At 39.2% G+C, this 20,737-nt stretch overlaps 1 protein-coding gene across 4 annotated transcripts in view; it reads right to left on the reverse strand.

Moving 5' to 3' along the window:
• LOC115694640 (tRNA-specific adenosine deaminase TAD2-like) overlaps positions 1–20,737 on the reverse strand; it is a 266,483-nt gene that overhangs the window by 41,020 nt on the left and 204,726 nt on the right. For all 4 annotated transcript variants that reach the window (XM_056307626.1, XM_056307627.1, XM_056307625.1 and 1 more), the window contains exon 10: positions 19,365–19,523. The gene's annotated coding sequence lies outside the window, so the exon portion shown is untranslated. The remainder of the gene's footprint in view (positions 1–19,364; positions 19,524–20,737) is intronic.

A 20,737-nucleotide genomic window follows, 5' to 3' on the forward strand; every position in this document is an offset into this window, starting at 1 on the left:
TTTAAATTCTTCATTCTCAATCAGAAAAAACTAATGGATAAGAAGATGAATTGGACTTACATAAAGTGACATATATTGATACTCTAAAAATGAATATTTTGTTTTAACCAATCTATTAAATAAATGAGCTAGCAACAGCTAACCCACAATAGTTTGTTTGAGAAAATGTTAGATGCTTTCAAAGCATCATGAGACCAACCACCCAGTGAGTATTCAATATCGAGTGCTATGAACTTTTGACATTTCCTCTAATTTTTATGGAAAAGATTGGTTGAAAGTATCATCATGAGGTGTTTAGGGAGCACCTTTCAATCTCTCTTTCTGCGCTTGCATTTCCCCACTGCAAGGATTCTGTCGCTTCAATATGGCTTCGGAGTTTGGACAATTTTAAGCTCTCATTAAGAGTGCCATATGCCACTCCCAAAAGTCCAATGTTGAGGCAATTATTAGGGTCTAACAAGTAGATATTATTAAATGAAAATGTATTTAATAAACTAAATCTGAATCGTAAAACTTGAAGACATTCGTGTTGAGCCTACTATTTTGGACGGTTCAAAGTCAATTTTGTTTATGCACTAAGTTCGCTCAATAATTCTATTCAATAGATAACTGTACCACAAATGCAACGGTCAGTTTCTAGAATTAAACCATAATAATACCGCATGTCTAAATTCGATCTTCGACCAAAAAAAAAGTTCGATCCATTAAATCTCAATGGTCAAAAGGATATATCTTGTATGAAACCCATCTTATCTAATGTGTATGATCCAATAATCCATGGTAAATCAGATTCATAAAAAAAAAATTACAAAACGAGGGAGATGATCATAGTGGTGCAAGCAAATCAGATTTTAAAACTGTGTCCCCATCCATCAATCGTAATAGATGATAATAAGTTTTTGGATTGTGGGCTAACCTATGTTCTAATTTGTAGGTGTAAGAGGAATTTGTTCAGCAATTACCACAAAAATTGAACTTAAGCTGTCGAAGATTATAAATTCTCATCCTTGGACTTCTTGTGAACAAATCCAAGTCGGTAATTTGAGTTAAGTTGAGCTAAGATTTATTAGAGTAATTAAGTATTAAACCACGCCTTCATCTAATAGCTTAAACTTTTAAAATAGTTGACAGTGGTTCCACCAAAATCTCACATTTTGCCTCATTGATGTTTGAAGGAAATGGAAATCTCGGGTTTGACATGATTGTATCGATTTGTTTTGTTTAACAAGAAAAGAGCAATGTGCCCTTGCGTGGCTCTAACACATCCAAATTTGATTTCATTACTATAATGTGTGAAGTGTAGCCAAGCAGGAAAGTTTAGTTTTTATCTTTTTTTTAAATGAAAGGCATTGCCCATGAATAATGATTGGCGGTCGAAATACGATATGATTCCAAATGTAATTTTGTAGACGAGCAAAGTGGGGGGAAAAATCAAAGAAAGAAAGTGACAGTTTTATGTTCCAACAGAAGGGAGTGACTCAACTCTGAATTTGTGGCAGAGTTAAACGCAATTTAGTTGGGATGTTTCGAGAGATTTGAGTTAGTACACACTGTGCGGGGCAAGTTAAGGAGGTCAAACCCTAAGATTTTCTTATTGGACTTAACATCAACTTATATCCTTATGGCATGGGCCACTTGTCCCTAACTTTTTTCCTCTTGACACGTGGCGATACAACATCCGTCAATCTTAACATGCCATCCTGTTTAATGGCAATTTATCATCTTTCACTATAAATACCCTAAACCATTTTCTTGATAGTTATATTCACAACAAGAGATGTACTTCTTTAATCTCTTCGATAGCAATGTATCAACCTCTCACCTGCCACCTCGCATTAAAGTCCCTTAAGATTGTCGAAGCTCCCGTTCTGTGCTTCATTCATCCGAATGATTGGTATTACTCATGCCCAATACTCACGCTCTATTTGCTAAAGAATCGCGAGTGAAAGGACAAGGTCCTCTGTAACTAGTCCCAGATAATTGGTATTACTCGTGCGTAGGGCCGTCGAATAGTGGGTTGTGTTGGGTCGAGGATGATCCGATCCAAATTGACTCGTTTAACTATTTTTGACCAACTAATTCAAATTTAGTTACTCATACTTTGTTGCACCGCTCCTTTTCGGGCACGCTAAGGAGGCACTTCCATTCATCACGAATGGGAAAACTGTCTCTGAATGGGTTACTAAGGTTCGATACGGATATTGTAACGACCCGGTCCGACGAGGGCGGGGAGTGGTCGCCGGGGCTAGAGGGCCTGGACAAGAAGCGGCTCCTGGCAGGCTTCTAGGATGGCAATGGGGGCATGTCTCTTGTCCCACATCGCCTAGGGGGGGAGTCCTGGGCTAGTTTATAAGGGCTTTGGAAGCCTTAACTTGCAAGATGCCTTTTCTGGGGGTAGTATGGGCTGCCCTCGGAGGAACAAAACCGTGAGGACTTAGTGTCCAAAGCGGACAATATCTTACGAGTGGGACCCAGGTCGTTACAAATGGTATCAGAGCCGACTCCCGACCGCGTGTGGGGCCACAGCGGGGATGCTGTGCCCAAAGGGGGGGAGAATGTAACGACCCGGTCCGACGAGGGCGGGGAGTGGTCGCCGGGGCCAGAGGGCCTGGACAAGGAGCGGCTCCTGGCAGGCTTCTAGGATGGCAATGGGGGCATGTCTCTTGTCCCACATCGCCTGGGGGGGAGTCCTGGGCTAGTTGATAAGGGCTTGAGAAGCCTTAACTTGCAAGAGGCCTTTTCTGGGGGTAGTATGGGCTGCCTTCGGAGGAACAAAACCGTGAGGACTTTGTGTCTAAAGCGGACAATATCTTGCGAGTGGGACTCAGGTCGTTACAGATATTTCGCCCAAATGTCCCACAGATATCCCATCACTAGACAAACAGGGGCCTCTCCCAAACCATACCTCACGTGACAGCGGGTTGTAATTTTTATCATTCTATTTAATCTGGGCTTTCGATTTGGAATTGCCACTAGTCATTATTGGTAGGTTGGCTAGAAACCTAATCAAGGTACAGGAGAAATACCACAATTCTGCGAATAAGAGATTCTGAATACGGGGACTTGATTACGCTAATGATCTTGAGTCGAGATCCCTAACGCCCTTTCAGTACCTAAAATGATACGATGTGTCTAACGTGTTATATGAGTTTCCAAAGTCTATCCACTGATTCCAACCATTCTAATCGTGGGACCTCAATCAATCAATATAAGCAGCACAATCAATTGTAATCAAACAAAGCAATCCTAATTTGGGTCTCTAAAATGAAAGCCAATTCAAAACACTCAAACCCTAGTAAAACCCTAAAGGCTTATTCATTCGATGATTCATGTCATTTTAGGGTTTTTGGGCTTTTGGTTTTTTTAGGGGTAAGAACACCTTTTTACAGCTAAACTAAAAGATTTTGTAAAAATGCCACTTGGCACTTCCAAAAATTATAATTTCACTTGAAAAGGTTGGCCATAGTGTTTTTGAGTCATTCTATGAATTTTTGAAATTTTTGATTTTTTTTTTGAAAATCTATTTTCACGAGAGCCTTTTTTTACTTTTTATTTTTCTGGAATTTCCAAAATTTTTAGATTGTTTATGGATTTTTTTATTTTTTTTATTTTTTATTTTTCACATTTTTATGGATTTTCTGAAATTTTTTTGAATTTTTTTGAATTTTTGGAATTTTCCCGAATTTTTTTAATTTTTTTATTATTTTTCTGAAATTTTTATTTTTTATCCTTTTTTTTCGATTTTCTGAATTTCTAAATTTTTAGAATTTTTTTTCTGATTTTCTAGATTTTTATTTGATTTTTCTAAATTTCTAATTTTTTTTGCTTTTTTATTATTTTTTAAATTTTCCCGCCGAGGGGTTGAACAGGACTAGCTGGTTCAGTCCGGTTTGCCCGAGCCGAACCGGACGTCACCGGCGCTCCAGCGAGCACCACACCAAAACGGCACCGTTTGGCTTCTTGTTCATTGGAGCATTTCCTCGAACACCTGATATGTATAAACCAAGTTTGAACATTCCCAAGGCCGCCGGTTTGAGCTTGCCGCCGACGACCTTTTGGTGAGTGTTTTGCCATTCCATTTAGTTCTGAATAGAGTTCTCATCACCTACTTTTAATCTAACCTAACCAATATGCCGCCGAACTACTTCTGGCCGGCGAAAAACCGATTAAAAAAAACCTAACTTACAAACTTATCCAAAACGAACTGTTCTAACTCTCAGATCATCATATAGAACGCCCTAGCCATCTAAATCGATTCAAACAACAATTAAAGCAAAGAATGAGGTTGAAAATCACTGATTTGGCTAGCCTAAGCCATTGTAGGCACTCCGGCGAGGTCAAGGTTACTCCGGCGAGGTGGTTTAATGGGTGATCGACTTAGTTTAGGCAGGTTTAAGCATTCAAAATGCAATCAAACAATAAAAAAAAACGGTTAAAAACTCATCTTAAACATCAACAAGAGTAAAATTGCATGATTCAACACGATGGGGCTCAACTACCAAATCTAGAATTTTGGTGTAAATCGTGACGAGTATCAAACTTTACCTTCTTCGAATGTAGTCAAATCGGAGTTCCTAGACTAATCGGTGCCCGTGGAGCTGTTCTTTGACACTCAGACTTCCAACTGGTGGTCTCAGCTTCGCCGGAAGGGCTCTAGACATGCCGGTGAGCACAACTTTCAAGCGATGGCGATCAACCTCTCACCGACCATCTTAGGTGAGGAAGCTCACCACCTAGACCGATTTGCCGGCGCTTTTCCGGCCGAGAAAACGCCGATCACTCAGTTCGGGAAGCCTCAACTCACGCTCCGTTCAATCTTTTTTCTTCTCCCTCTTATTCTCTCTCTTTCTTTCTCTCTGGAATTCTCTCGAACATATGATCTGCGAATGACCATGTTTCTCTCCCCTTTTCTAGCTTGATTTTTCCGTCCAAAGTTGGTTATCACCGATTTCGAATAGGTTAGATCGAATCTCCGACGCCAGCTAGAGATTCTCCAGTTGGAATCGGAGTTTAACACGTGCTCATTTTATCGGATTAAGTCGGTAAAGTCTCGAGCACGGGATATTTTTCTAGGTTTAGAACGTTCTGGGTGAGTCGAGTGAGAAAGAAGGCCGACCCGGGTCGGGTCGGGTCGGGTCGATCCGACCGACCCCCACATACCCTGGTTGGTCTAAATTCGCAAATTCAACCCGATTTTGACCCTATTTTTCGATTTTAACCCCAAAATTGGATTCCTCATCACATTTTGCACCCAAATATGAGATTTGACGTAATTTTTGTTACAATTAAACCCAAAATTCTCAAATTGTAAATTCGGATCATTAGGGTTTTTGTTCAATTTAACATCTAGATGACCTGATTGGGAAAAACTGATGCCAAAATTGGATTACCCATGACTGATTGACCTTAGAAATGATGATCTCAAGGTTTGACAATTTCAAATTGATCATGATCCCCAATTTGAGCTTAAAATCCCTAATTTTCAATAGAATTTTGGGGCTTTTCAATTTCTTTGGTAAATTGTGCAATTGGATGGACCATTATGTAATTCAAGGTTCCAGAATCATTTATTGTGAAGACACTATAGCCTAGAAATGACTCAATTGAATTTTTTGATTCCATTTGGGCTTGATTTTACCTAATTTTGGGAAAAGTACATTCCCAATTGAAATTTTCTAAAATTTATGATGTATTGATGAAATTGGATTCAAAAGAAGACTAATGGATATTTTTATGGAATTTTTGGATTCCATTTGCTATTTTTCTTGATTTTTTATATTATTTTGACTAAAAAAAATTAAGGAAAAATTCAGGAAAATTCTAAAAAATTATTTTTGGTTCAGAAATAGGTTGCTAAGCTTGGCCAAGGTTCCTAATTTTAATTTTGTCATTTTTGAAAAAATTGAAAAAATAAGCTAAAAATCAGGTGTCAACATACTCGATCTAACTCATAGTACTAAAATACATCTATATCTAATCCAACCTAAACCCATACCACCCATTTAACCCACATTAAAATCTTCACTTGTAAATGTTACTTGGATAAAAATTTCATATTGAATTTAAAAAGTAAATTAGCATGATTAAAATATGTTAGTAAATATAGCAAAAAACACAAAAATATTGCAAACATTGCAAAAAAAAAAAAGGAAAGAAAAGGAAAGGAAAAAATTTGAAAAATTTGAAAAAATTGCAAAAATCGTCCATGTCAACAACGACCGTGCCAAGTAGGATGGCCATTTACTAGACCGCTACGACAGTGATTTTTGGCCAAAATTAGCAAATCAACAAAGATTTAAGACTAAAGTGATCAAATTAAAAAATTTAGGATTGAATTGATCACTAAGAAAAATCAAATTAAGCAAAATGGTCTCAATAAAATAATCCAAAAAAGTAAAAAGTAAAAAGGAAACGGTGGATGTGAAGTTATGTGTAAGTAAATTTGAAAAGATAAAACTAAAAGTGAAAAGGCATTAGATGATTGAAGAGGGGCCGACCAGTTGGAATGGAGCGTTTGGGTGTCATTAGTTTGAGATCTTTCGTAAGCAATACAATATTTTTAATTACTTTTTGCTTTTTATTCAATATTACGACTCACGAAAACAATATCGACATATAAATATATACATCATTTTTTGTTGTAATATTTCACGAACTAAGGATATTCTTTTTGTATTCAAATTTGAAAAGATAAGAAATCACATCTTGTTTCTAAGCGTATCCAAACAAGCTTACCTCAACCGGTCCGTGTTTATCAGTAAACTCTGAGTAGCATACACATGGGCTGAAATGTACATGTCGCAATTGCTAAAAAGCCGTACGCAACCCAATTAAAATGAGTTAATTTATGGGTATGAGGTAAATTCATTTAGACCCACTTATAGTTGGACTTTGTATTTTAAAACCCTTTCCAATCCAATTATAAAATTGGGGTGGCCCGCAATACGCTCACTTCTAATAAATATGAGTGGAAAAATAGGTTCACTAATCCATTTTGCCACCTCTACTCGTGCACAACACTTATCCTCTTCTGCTAAAAAGATATCGTATGAACTCGTGACAAGTCCTCTACAATCACCAGTCTCTCCCCCTTCTAGCCATCGTATAAATCCAAATCATCTTGAATCTTAATTATCACAAAGAGAAACGACAATAGATTAAAAAAATAGGAAAAATATATTGTACTTAATTTGTAGGAAATTTTACCTAATCAACAAATCCATAATTGATGTTAGGTTAATAATACTTTCTTTTTTAAATTAATGGCGTAAGTATAAAGCCAATTCTGTAAATCCTTTTTTCCTACTGACAACGTATGTTAAAAGAAAATCCTAAAAATGCATAGCAACACATTGCCCCTCACTTCAAGCTAGCCTTCAATTCCTCCAACTTCATTTTCATAACAATTTCTAGCATCACTCATCACTTCACGCTATCATTCAAGGACCTCAACACCTCCCCCTTGACACCAGTGGATCTGCAGTTTCTCGAATTAACTAGAATTAACTAGAGAAATCAATCCTTGCGGACCTCAACACCTCCCCCATACGATTCACGATAAACATTATTTCTCGAATTAACTAGAGAAATCAATCAAACAGTTCGCCGTTCGATTCCGAGAACATCGTCCCCTTCCATCTCATCTCCATTCATCGTGGATATTCGTCAATCCACCACGATAGCATTCAAGTCTGTGTTCACCCCATTGAAAAGAGGTTTCAAAGAAATCTTGAACTCTTCATATTATTCCAACTTCAACTCATTCTATAACATGAAATGGAAGAGCGTTAGAGAGCATGGAATACAAACCCGCTTCAAATTTGGCCACTTTGTCCCTTAGCACTTCTTGACATCACAATCTTTGCTGAATAAGATCTGATTTTTTCCTCCAAATCACTCTCCATCCTATAACTAAATTTTTTTTTTGGCATCCTCATCAATTTGTTTCCCTTTTCAACGCTTCAACTGCCTATTCCAGAGTGCCGGCTTTGGGACCTGCTTTTGTGGACTTCGACGCTCTAGAGAGTTCCTGATTCAATGGATTCGAATGACATGACAACTCAGCTTCATGAATTGATCGAAGATTTCTTGCTCCATGGGCTTCAAGCATGTGTCATCATGACCGAGAATGACGAACCATGCTGGAGCTTGAATTCATGGGAACCGAGCAGCACCGGTGATGCTCGACAACTAGTGCGCCTGAATATCCCTAGGCAAGACGTCGCAGGCCTTTGAAACAGAGCATCAATGGAGACGTTAATGGCGGACGGAAGCAAAGAAGCGCTCGTAACCATGACGAGGAATGTAGAGAAAGAGAGAGGGAGAGAGAGTCCACGGACACGATCATGGCGTTGTCGAGCACATTCAGCGAGCTTCTCTGGACTTCAATCTTCGAGAGACTTGCTTTCGCTTGACCACCAATCCAAAGCTTGAGGTCGCCACCGCCGAGTCGTGGATTATTTCTATTGTGAACAGGTACTCCTTGAAACAGAGTCGAGCTTCGTCATTTCATCGAACACCTTCCTCGCAAACTCGATTCCTCCTCCACAGCACAATCAACGGCAATGCAACTCGGAAAAAAGCGAGGGCAAAGCAGGAACGAACTGAAATCACAATTACGGTGGAAGTTCCAAAGATCCATAAAGGCATTCAGCTTTGGAATGGAACACAAAAATCACAATATTATTATCAAATTTTGACATCAAAGATCGATAGCATTGGACTCAATTTCTTTCGATATGATAATAAAAGAATATCGTATAAACTTTGGATATAAGAGTGTAACTCTTGTAAAATTGCAATAATGTTGAGTTTGATCAAATGTCAATCAACCTTAATATGTCCCTCAAGTACATGCACATATCATAAAATGAATTCATGCCTTACAAGAACTAAGCATCTCCCAAAGGAGATATTATATATGTATCACTAAGTTGATTCCCTTAGTAACAAGATGTTGTAAAATACTCTATGTTACGAGCTCCCATTTATGTAAGGCCATACAGATGCCACAAGTTTAACAAGGAATTTCTTTTATAAGCTTCCATCTCTTATAATCAAAACTAGCCAAGACCTTCGTATCTCAATCTAGCATTTTAAAGGAGACAATCGAACAAAACTTGGAGAGTTTTGATGCTTTTTTTTTTTTTACAAACTCGCCTGTAGGTGGAGAATGCAATATACAACTAGAAATTCTCTCTATTGCCAATCAAAATGGCACATCTTATCCTACAAAGAAATCCAACACTCCAAGTGTGCGTGATTGATAAGAATCGATATTTCATCCGAGTGACTATCCTTGTGATCATAATAGACTCCCTGTAACAGCCCGAATTTCGATGTAATTCCGGGATCAATAAAATTGACAATATTTCGCATTTCATTTTGGTAAGTCTCGCCCGGAGCTGATCACTCTTGGGATACTAACCAATGTGGTATGGCTAACTAGGAAACGGTACGTGGACCAGGGACTCGATAGTGAACGGGACACCGATCTCGAGATATGATGAGGGAATATTTTGGGCCAACGTGGGCCGATCTTAGGAAAGGTGATGGATTTGGTTTGGCCATGGCCAACGATGTACAATCGGATCGCAGGTGATTCTGCAAGACCGAAAGTGCACGTGACCAACCAGCCCTGAACCTGAACCGAAAGATCGCGACCTCTGGAACTAGTGATGATTTCTCATTTTCTCAATGATTGGGACCGTTGTAAGTCGAATAACCCTAGGTCGATACGCGTAGATCCTAAACAGCCGCCCGTTAGTGAGAGACCCTGAAATTGAAAGTTTAGCGAGTTTTGTTCACGGAATTGGGCCCGGATTTCGATGCCGATTTTCGAAGGCTTAAGAGACTATTTTTGGGAATCTGACGTCGTATTACGCTGGCGACACACGTTTGGAGTTAGTACGAGTAAAAATTGGAATTTCGGTCCGGGGGTGAAAAATTACGATTTTGCCCCTCGGGACGCCAGCGTTGCTTTTCGAGGCCAAATGAGGTTATTTTTCGAGGCCGACACCATTTTTGGGTGGCCACGCATACCAGGAGTCGTTATGGCCAAAAATTGGAATTTCGACAAAAAATTGAAAAATAATATTATTTTATTCTCGAAACTTCGCAGTCGATTTTCGAGAGCTTAGAAAGTGAATTTCGCGAATCCGACGCCATATTATGTTGGCCACGCACATATGGAACACGTATGTGCGACAATTGGAATTTCGCCCCGGGACCGGAAAAATGACGGTTTTGCCCCTGGGCCGTTTTCGGGTCCGAATTTTTGGGAAATTTTTGGGGATAAGTAACTGTGGTTATCAGCTACATTATTGGCACCAAAGACCCAATTGCCCCTCAATTATTTAAGCCTATCTCTTTAGAACCGTTAGATTATGGGCGTTTTGGTCATTTTTCACGGATCGGCGACACGTGGCACTTTGGGCTGCTTTATTTGACCAAGTTGGACTGTTTTCTCTCTCCTCAGCCCTCCCTCACGGCAGAACCAGCCCCCACCAGCAGCTTCTCTTCCATTTTCCTCTCTTTTTCTCCATTTTCTCTCTTGGTTTTGGCTTCGCCGGAGTTTGCCGCCGGCCACCGGAGTGCCGCCGCCGACCGCCGTGCCCCGCCGTCGACCACATAGTCCCCCAGCTTCAGCCTCGCCCCTGTCCAGCCCTTTTCTCTCTCCCTTTCTCTCTCTTTCTCCCTCTTTTTCTCTTTCCCGTCCGGCAAAAAGGGTCGCCGGAGCTTCGCCGGAGCTCGGATCGCTGTTCCGTCGCCACCCAGCCGTCCAGCCTCGCCGTACGACGCCGACCGTCACCGTCCGTACGGAGTCCGTACGGTCGGTACTGTAGCGTCCGTACGCCGCCGTCCGTACGGCCCGCCGTGCCGTCACCGCCACTTGGCCGGCCACCGTTTTCCCCCGTCCGTACAAGTCCTTACCGCTGTGAACAGTACTCGTGAACAGTACCGCGTGAAAACAGTGCCGGGTGAACAGTACGCGTGAACAGTCGCGCCCCGGGAATTCCGTCGCCGGTTTCACTGTTCACCAGTGATCGGCCGCCGTTCCTCGTCGTCGTGATCTTGGATTAAGTGAGTAAAATTCCTAAACCCGGATTAGGACTGATAGTGCGTTTTTCCTGGACTGGTTTAGGTATTATCGGTGCATGTTGGACTGGCTTAGGTAATATCGGTGTGTATTTCAGACTGGGTTGAGAATTGATTTGGTAGAAATTATTATCGGAAAAATTTAGTGGATTAATGAGAATTATTGGGAAGGATAATGGGGTTTATTGACCAATTTAGGAGTTCGTTGGTGAAATTGCCGGGTATGCCCGGGTTGACTGATTGTACGTCAATTGTGCTTAATTGTGGTTGATTTCGTACTGTTATGTCGTATGTGGTGTGGCTAATTTTGTGGAGTGCGATTGGCCATTGTTTGGTTTACAATGAATTGCTGATTTGTGAATCGCACATTAGGCCACACGGTATTAATTGGGCCAATTAAGCACGTGTTGTGACATTGGGTGTCTGAATTATGTTGGTGCTCGTGGTGCATTGCATTGCATAACATGGACACGCATTGCGTATGCCAAGAGTGAGGCATGTGATGAAATTGTGCGAGAATGCGTGTCGTCACGAGCATGTGATCACCTAAAATACCCCGGCGTTATACGGCTGGGTTCGAATAATAATGAGTTGTGTGATCACCTACGGACCTTCGGGTCGATACCGTCCTCATGCACTTTGAAGCGGGACGATGCCCGTACGTCCGGAAGGCGACCATCCTCATGCACTTTGAAGCGGGCTCGGTTCGCAAGGAGAACAGTGTTGCGCCTCATGCACTTTGAAGGCTAGACACCTGGGCCGGATCGGTTGCTGCGCCTCATGCACTTTGAAGCAGGCTAGACGCACCGGGCCGTGAAAAATTGATGACTCGAGTCGTAATAATAATTAATTGGGCAAGTGTGCCAGTGTGGGCCAGTGGGCCAAAGAAATGTGCATGACATGTCAATAACATTTGCATGCATAAACATGCATTGAATAGCATGCGAGTGTGTGAGACTCGGTCTATGAGCATGTGATTGGCGTACGTGTGATAATGTGTGCCACGTATGTCTCGTGATTATTACATATTGAACTGTCTAACCTGCAGGGTCAGAGAATTGTATGATTATGGTTGTGTTATGATTTTAAATGTTTGTTTCCGGTCAGGAGATTGCATGCTAGCCTAGCCTAGGTTTAGGGGTTGAACTCACTGAGATTCGTCTCACGGTTGTGTAAACCGAAACATTTCGGACCCCCAGTAGTAAGATGCCGAGGAGAGCGCCTCTTTTTGGTATACCGCAATTCATCCAGCGGTCATCTAGTGTGCACCCTTGTGGGGATGGACTGCAGCCATGGTCGAGGAAGCCGAGGAGCCCGAAGTGATACACGCCGACCCCTTTTCTTGAGTGTGCCATTGTGTGTTTTCTCGTCCGTTGTATAAATGAATTTTGTAAAAAGTTTCCTATGGTAATACTAGTATAAATATTTTCAGAGGTGCTGTTTGCTGGTTGTACTACCTTGGTCTCATGTGTTTTATTGTCAGGGTGTATATATATTTATATACGTGCTTCTGCATGTGTTTGATCTCTGATTGGGCGTTGGGTCGGCGATGCTTCCTGGGAGCGTCGCACTGCAATCGACTAAGGTAGGGATGTTAGCGCTTCGTAGGGTACGGGGCGTGACACTCCCCATTACGACAAAGTAAATAACTCATCAATTAGAGCCTCTCAATGAAGCTAATTATGAGACAATATCAATCTAAGAAAGCTTATCTCCTATGGGCAAACAAGCCTCCTAGACTGGTGTGCCTTACTACACTGCCTCAAATCCTCGATGTATAGAATACAATAACGCTCTCTAGGATGTGATCGTATATCATAAGATAATAAACATCCCATGAAGATGACGACCTATGAGTGCTCCGCAAGTCACAATGAGTGAACCACTTTGATGGTCAAACACCCATATCAAAATGTGCAAGTATTCTTCAAGTCGGGATGTTAAAAATAACCAATAGTTACATGAGTAATTCCACCGTTCTCAATATGTGAAGCACTCTGGTGCTCAATCACATATTGAATCACGTGACATCTCCAAACACGAATGCTCAAATAACATGAGAAAATTTTTCGTGTGTCCCCACGAGTAAGTGACTTTGGCAACCAATCACTAATGGTGCATTATATAACTTCTTATCCCCACATATTTGTTTAGAGACTTTGTTTCAAACTTGTACATTCAAAAAACACAATATTTCAAAGAGAATATGTATGTAATTTCTCATATCAAAGTAATTTTGCAGCACCTAACTTATAAAAAATTATGAGTATTCAATTTATCTCAATTTTTCTAAGATAAAATCTACCATAAATATGCCAATTAAAAAAAAGGACATTGGCACATGGAGCACAACGCAAAAGACCGCACTAAAAATGGAGCCCAAAAGACTTGTCACGTGCCTAGACGTGCGTCTTCTGCGCATGGGGTTTGCCTTGCATACGCGTACAATTAGTCATCTTCAACCTCTGGCAAGGTAGCTTGACCAGGTCGCGACCCGGTCTTGATTCGTTCTAGATCCGGCATTAGAACGTAGCAAATTCGACCCTTTTAGCATAACTGAAGCTCTATCTCGATTTTATTATACGTTAAAAACCTAAAATCCTGATTGAATGCTTCAATTCGAAATAAAGTCTAGGATTTACCGAGAGATAGACCAATAAACGAAGCTTACTCATGCATCTAATAGCCTAATGATGGTCCAAATATAAGTAATTTGTACCATTGACACTCGGTGTCATCTAACCCTAGAAATCCGAAACACCCAAAACTCGATTCAGGTGCCCTGAATTGATTTCATTCGAAATTAAAGCTGCAAAATGACCAAAACTGTTTGTGGGTAGCACAATAATGAAGCCGGTTTGGACATGTAATAAGAAATCGACATCCAATTTGAAGCTTGTTTACTCCGGTCATAAGAAATTCACAGAATATGATATTCAACGTAGAAGAGAACTCTCTAACAGTTTTTGAGCATCAACAAGTAAAATTGTCGAAATTGCACCACATGATTTTCGGTTCTCTTATTCATGCTGAAATCTTCTAAGTTGGAAATTCTTGATGCGCAGATGATATTAGGGCACGAAATTTATGGAGTATGAGAATTGTTGCATGAGTAACAAAAGCCACAAATTAATCGTCCAAACTAACAACCAAAAAGGTCAAATTGCAAAATGTCATTTTCGGTTCACATGCCCTTCAATATTTGAAATTCACACGGCATAGGCCGAGTTATAACACGAAATTTGCCAAGAAGATTTACCATAGAACCGGTATTTAAAATCCCATATTGATACCAAAAGAATTGAATTCCCGAACTCACCCATAAAAACCCCTGAAATATGACTATACATGTAATTACATAGAGATTACGCATTAAATGAATTCTGAACCCATATATAGCAGCTCTTATACCACATGTAAGAAATGCAATGATTAAAAACTCACTTATAGAATTTACAATACCTGGCCTTGAATAAAAAACAGGTACCTGGTTAGCTAATTATCGTCTTTGAATCGAGCACTATGGATAAATCCAGACAAATCAGGACTAGGCTTTCGTCTCTTTCTCCTACCTTAGATGGTCTTGATGGATAAAATGCAGGTGTACGAAATTAGGAGGGGAATGGAGACATAACCTATTTATGTAGCATATTTTAATAGACTCCTCCATTACAGGTCACTGTTAAAATACTAATCTTCACTAATCGGCCAACCACATTATTTCTGTAACCAAAATATGCTAAGCCCTATATAATATGTTCACATTACCATAATTGGGCAATATAACATTCTTATATATTTTATAAGTACTATAACAGAGTATTTTTCACGGACCAAAAAATTATACAATTAATATTAGCCCGCATTTATACAAAATTCGAACACATTGAGGTCCAAAATTACCATCTTCCTGCTCGTGTTAGACTATGGATCTTTCAGTCAAATGCTTTGGTATTTTCAAATGTTTTTTAATAGATTGGGTTATGATCAGTACTAGCTAGAAAGCACTAAAATTTCGACATTTCATAATCGAACGAAAAAAGGTCTCACGTGTAGGATTGAACAATACTGAAAGCACACTTAGGGAAGAAACAGTTGCCAATTGCCTTCCTTTTTTCTTTTTTTTTGGGTCAGAAAAAGCACTTTCATTCATTTATTCATTCATGAATCAAACTCTACCAGAGCTAGACAAGTTGGTTTCTGAACACAAAATATTCCAAAGGGGTTATTGGGGTAAAGAAGACCAATTCGAAGGGACAGTCTTGTTCCTACGGTCTTAACAATCCAATCAGCAACTTCATTAACCTCGTAGGGACAATGAGCAACCTTCACCATAACCAAGTGGGCCAGCAGAAACCGGCATTCCTCAATGATTTCTTGCATGGCTCAAGGGCTTTCAACATTACCCGTGGTAAGCTCCACTAGTGACAAGCAGTCGGTGGATACTACAGAGCACAAGTAGAGAATCGACTCATTCACTGCTAGGGCTTCTGCAAACAGAACCGAGGGAGCTTGCACGCCTTTCGCAAAGCCAGCCACCAACATACCGCATGAATCCCGAACAATTCCAGCTATCAAAACTTCCGTTGCTCCCTCCGTCCACGAGCAGTCGGTATTGAGCTTGAGGAGTCCTCTGGCCGGCAGTACCCACTGTTCAGGTAAGCTCTTGTTTAAAGAGAGGGTGGCGTCGACGATTGAGCTTGAGGAGTCCTCTGGCCGCCAAATCCCTCTTCACGGAGCAAAACATTGAGATTTTTATGTACTTTTGGCGCCACCACGCGACCAATCAAATCATTGAGATTTTTCCACAATTATATGCTAGGAAAAGTCAACGATGATCACGACGTTAACTAGCTCTACAAATATTATAAATTTAAGTATCTAGGACATAATTGGTGCAATCTGGAAGTTTAAATCCAGTCAATGCATTCTTTGCTAGGAAACCCATGTGAATCACATGCAAATTATTTACCACTTTTTATCATCATTAGGGATCACACATGATAATCATGGTTAACAGGCTATAATTTAGAAAGGTCACACAATGCCGCCAGCTTTTTATATGCACAACTAACTGATAATCATTCATTACACAGCAAAGGTCCATCATAAAACTACACATGATGTACATGACGTTCATAAAAGCAAGGAATCATACGTTCAAAGGTCTTACCTAGTTGTGCAGAGGAACGAGAAGATTCAACGGGAGGAATCAATGCACATAGATCAAATGAGAAGCCTCAGTAACCCGTGGCCTGGGAGGCTTTGGAGCTGAAATCAAAATATTAGCATTCGGCATATATCTATAATACTCAAAACAAAAAATAGATTCCACACTATCGTAAACAGCAAAAGAATGGAAAAGGAGGGAAAAAATGGCCAACAAGAATGATATTCTTGTTACAGGGTTCTATAGAACAGAGAAGAAAACCAAATTCATTTTATCATTGCGTAGACAAATTAATCAACGCCATCTTTTCTGTATGTAATGAGTTTCCAAAGTTTTATAATGATCTCAGAAGCACGAAAAGGTTCTGGTCTAATCAGTCTCTTCAAATATTTGCAACTAAAGAGCTCAAATTGGAGAATTGCTCGACCAAGAACCCTATATGTTCAGTAATTCACGATAGGGATCAAGGAAGAAGATATTTCTCTCAACGAGTCTAACCAACGGATTATCAATTATTAAGATACTGCACTTCCTCTTTTTTCCTTCCGTCCCATTTCTCAAATGGCAATCTGGCTAAGAATACCCAGTCTAGAGGAAAGCTATATTTGATAAACAGGGCATCTGAAAATTGGCCAAAACAAAAAAATGACTGGCCATCTAAAACTCTTTAACTTTTCTTTACTGGGCATATTCTACACCTATTCATAGCAACCATTACATGGCTGACAACCGCTCCACTCAAGAGTGTCAGTCTGGTAAAGTGTAGCCACCATTATAGTTTCCTTGTTCTTAAAATTCTCACAGATGAGAAACCGCTTCTGATGCCATTATCCCTCCACAACATTTGAAATCCTTTGATCTAGAATTTCCATTACTGCAAGAGAAACAAGAAAAAAGTTGGAAACATTCATCAATCAGGCAGACACTTGAAAGGGGAACACAGATGAAATTTCTGTGGAAACCAACAAATGGTCCCGATGAATCTGCCTTTTTACCTAGTTCATCTGCTCGAAACCCAGAATAGATTCCAATTGCAAAACGTGTCCAAATATCACGGCAGACATAATTTAGCAGACTAATTGACAAAGCACTTTGCAAAAGAAGGTACTATCTAAGCAAAAACAAGTTTTCCGATAGGAGAATATGTTTTGTTTAAAAAGTTTACATTTCGGTCCTCAGATTATCAATTTTAAGAAATGTCTGTACTCTAGGAAATAGGTTTTCATGCAAGCAAATTATCTCTAAAGTGTACCATTTGATTCAATTGACAGTACCTAGGCTCTATTAGCGGCATTGACCTTGGCAAATTCTTGGATCAAATCTAAAAAAGATGTGTGTTTTGTGTTTTGGGTAACTATGGCTTAAAATTTTTTACTTTAACAATGCCTTTGGGCCATTCTATATTTTCTCTTCTACGTAAAACCCAATGTCCATGGATGGCTTAAAATTTTTTACTTTAACAATGCCTTTGGGCCATTCTATATTTTCTCTTCTACGTAAAACCCAATGTCCATGGAGAACAACTAACATGCTGTAAACAGGGTGATACTTAGAAGCTTTTAATTCAGATGGGCAACTTCTCTTCAGAGAAATTTTGGTACCAGGATCTCATTGAGAGAAGATTTGTGGATGATTTGTATACTAGTACTGGCCAGGATGGGTTTCAATCAGCTATGTCTTCCGAACGTTGGATAGGAACCATGCTCACCATTATGACAACAGTCTCATATTCTATCATGAAACTATGCAATAATTGGGACTAGTTTTTGAGCTCCAGAAGGAGGAAATTGAGCAAGGCAGTCCTTTATCCGCAAGATGAGTCCTCTTGCTTGATGTCGTATTTAGAGAGGCAATGAGCTAGTTCATGTTTCCCACACTACTTTTGACTCGTAGTCAGATTATTAAGAGCAGCATAACTATAAACTTCAATCTCTAGAAGTCTAGAGTTTTCATGGTTTATTTCCTTTTCTCTAAATTTTTTTGTTAAGATGCATCCTTAGTACATCTCTTGCTTCTTCTCCCTGTACTTGAGCTGTTGTTCTTTAAAAAATACTTGAATAGAAAAACAATGTCCGTAATCTAGATTAGCTACTTCATGAACTGCGAAAATCACAACGAAACAAATCCCGTTTCAACGTTTTAACTTTTGTGTCAACAAAGTTTGAGTAAAACCTTGATGAGTTTTAAACAAGCTTAGAAAACATCAAAAGTTAGATCATAGTAGCGTCAGACAGATGAAATATCATTCTGGAAACACAAGTCATACACCGCAACTTAGTAGGCACCTGCTCTCACGTATGCAAGAAGAGATAATTACAACTAATAAACACAAAAAGAGGTTTCTTTGTCAAGTACATTGCCCATGGCATATCAGAAAGCATAATTTACTCATGATTAAATTATCACATTTCTTTGCAGATTTCCAGATTTAACCATGACAACACTAAAGACATCAAAAATCTGACTGCAGTGAGAAAACGTGAGAAACAAAGGGGAAAGGGAACAGGAAAGAAGAAACTAATGTTAGCTTAACTTGTAGCACTTCCCAGAACTGTACATCTTCTTGGGCATATGAAAAGAATACAGAAATGTCTAACAAATCACAAAGAATTCAAGGAAAAGGAAACAAAGCGGAGAAATTTAGAATTAATATATACTTGAATTCTGGACGCTTCCAGAAACTCCACTTAAGGACAGAAAAGATGGAAAATTAGCTCCATAAACCTCCATTTATTTTCATGGTTATGTGTTGCAATATTTAAATAATGACAACAAACAGAACCACTACGAAATCACATCCATCAGTAATCAACATAAGGAAGACCTCCAGTCAGCTTTAGTTGTCAATCATCATATGTCACAATAACAAAGTGGAGCTAAGTAGCTACGAAATTAGCAACAAAAGCAAGTTCAGAAATGCATGCCTTGGAGCTACTGAATGCAACACCAGTATTGAGCCACAGCCTCCAAATTTATCATTTGTACAGCCATAATATACTTCCTTTATACCTAAAAAGGGGTAAGAGAAATCTTATTATTTATGAATAAACCAATTCAGGAAAGTTTAGTTTTATTTCAGTATGACCAATAGATGTACCAATGATCGATAATGCTACTGCACATATATGCATGGTTCACATGTCACATAAAGGGAGTATGCTGAAAATTTCTCTGCAACTTCTGTAGCTGAAAATCCAGTCATCTGCCACTGTTCCTGAAGGACATCAAGAGCTTCCATCTTTGCATGTCTTGTTGCCTATGAAAGAGCAAGGAGAAAAACAAAGCAAGCATATCAAATTTAGGAGCTTTGTCAGAAAGATAGTTTCTCACAGTGTAGGTTAGCATAAATTTAGGAAATGCATTTCATGAGGAATGTTTTCTCCTTCAAGTTAACTAATTGAGAGAATATATAAGATAGATTAAGGCATATACTACATGAACTCAACAATTTTTGCTCGCTTGAAGTTGCTGAGAATCTCACATGGAAAAAGAGGCTTCTTACTGGATTAGCCACCTCCACCTTTTATAACAGTATTTTTATATATACCTGGTAGCAAGGTGCCTTTATTCTTTCAGTATGCTACACAAGATACTAAAAGGGCCATATATTTTTTGTATCGACTATTCATTACTGTCCATAAAATCATTTATAGCAGTGTATTGTCACCATAAAACTATAAATAATTGCAGCAATAGACTATTAGATAGGAGATGATCTCTACCAGAAATCAGGCTTAAACTATTTGTGTACATGTGGCCATTGTACGAAGAAATGTGCCCAAAGAGTTGGTTCTTAAAATCTCAAAAGTCAATACAATGCTCACAATGCTTTTTTTATACCAAGTAAGAATACCAAAGTCAAGCTAACATACAGCCTAAGAAAATAATATTAGGAACTTCACAAAAAATAGATAAAGACCATAATATGGCTCCAAACAGAGCGTAATGGTAAATGAAAAACGCAACACATTGTGCATAATAAAGCAAGAATATTGCTATTGTTGGCCTTAGTCATGTCTTATGAAAGAATAATGTGAACAAAACCCTTTACAGCCTAATTATGCATGCAAAATTCCACTATTAACAAATTTGTTCAGATATATTATTGAAAACCATTCACTAATTTAGTCTAAAATACTAATCATCTTAATTAGAAAATAAGATAACATATCTGAAACGCACCTAGTTACTGAAAATCAGTTTCTAACCCAACTGCAACTTCAAGGCTTTCCAAAGCAAGCTTTGCCTTATATAAGAAAAGCAAATAGGTCTCGTTACTAGTTAGGAGAAGAAAACATGAGGAAAAGAGTTAGAAATTCTTTCATGCATGCGTGCATGCATTCAAGCAATTCAAGAGGAAATCAACATCAAGTTGCTACCAGTAGAAATATTCAGAGTGTCTCATAGCTACAGATCTAATGAACGCATGTCTCATAGTTATGTGATCAAGATCTTGCAGGTCCTGTATAT

Source organism: Syzygium oleosum, unplaced genomic scaffold (assembly GCF_021117445.2).
Source record: "Syzygium oleosum isolate NSW1041296 unplaced genomic scaffold, Sole_v2.1 Sole_v2.56, whole genome shotgun sequence".
NCBI classification, from domain to species: Eukaryota; Viridiplantae; Streptophyta; class Magnoliopsida; order Myrtales; family Myrtaceae; genus Syzygium; species Syzygium oleosum.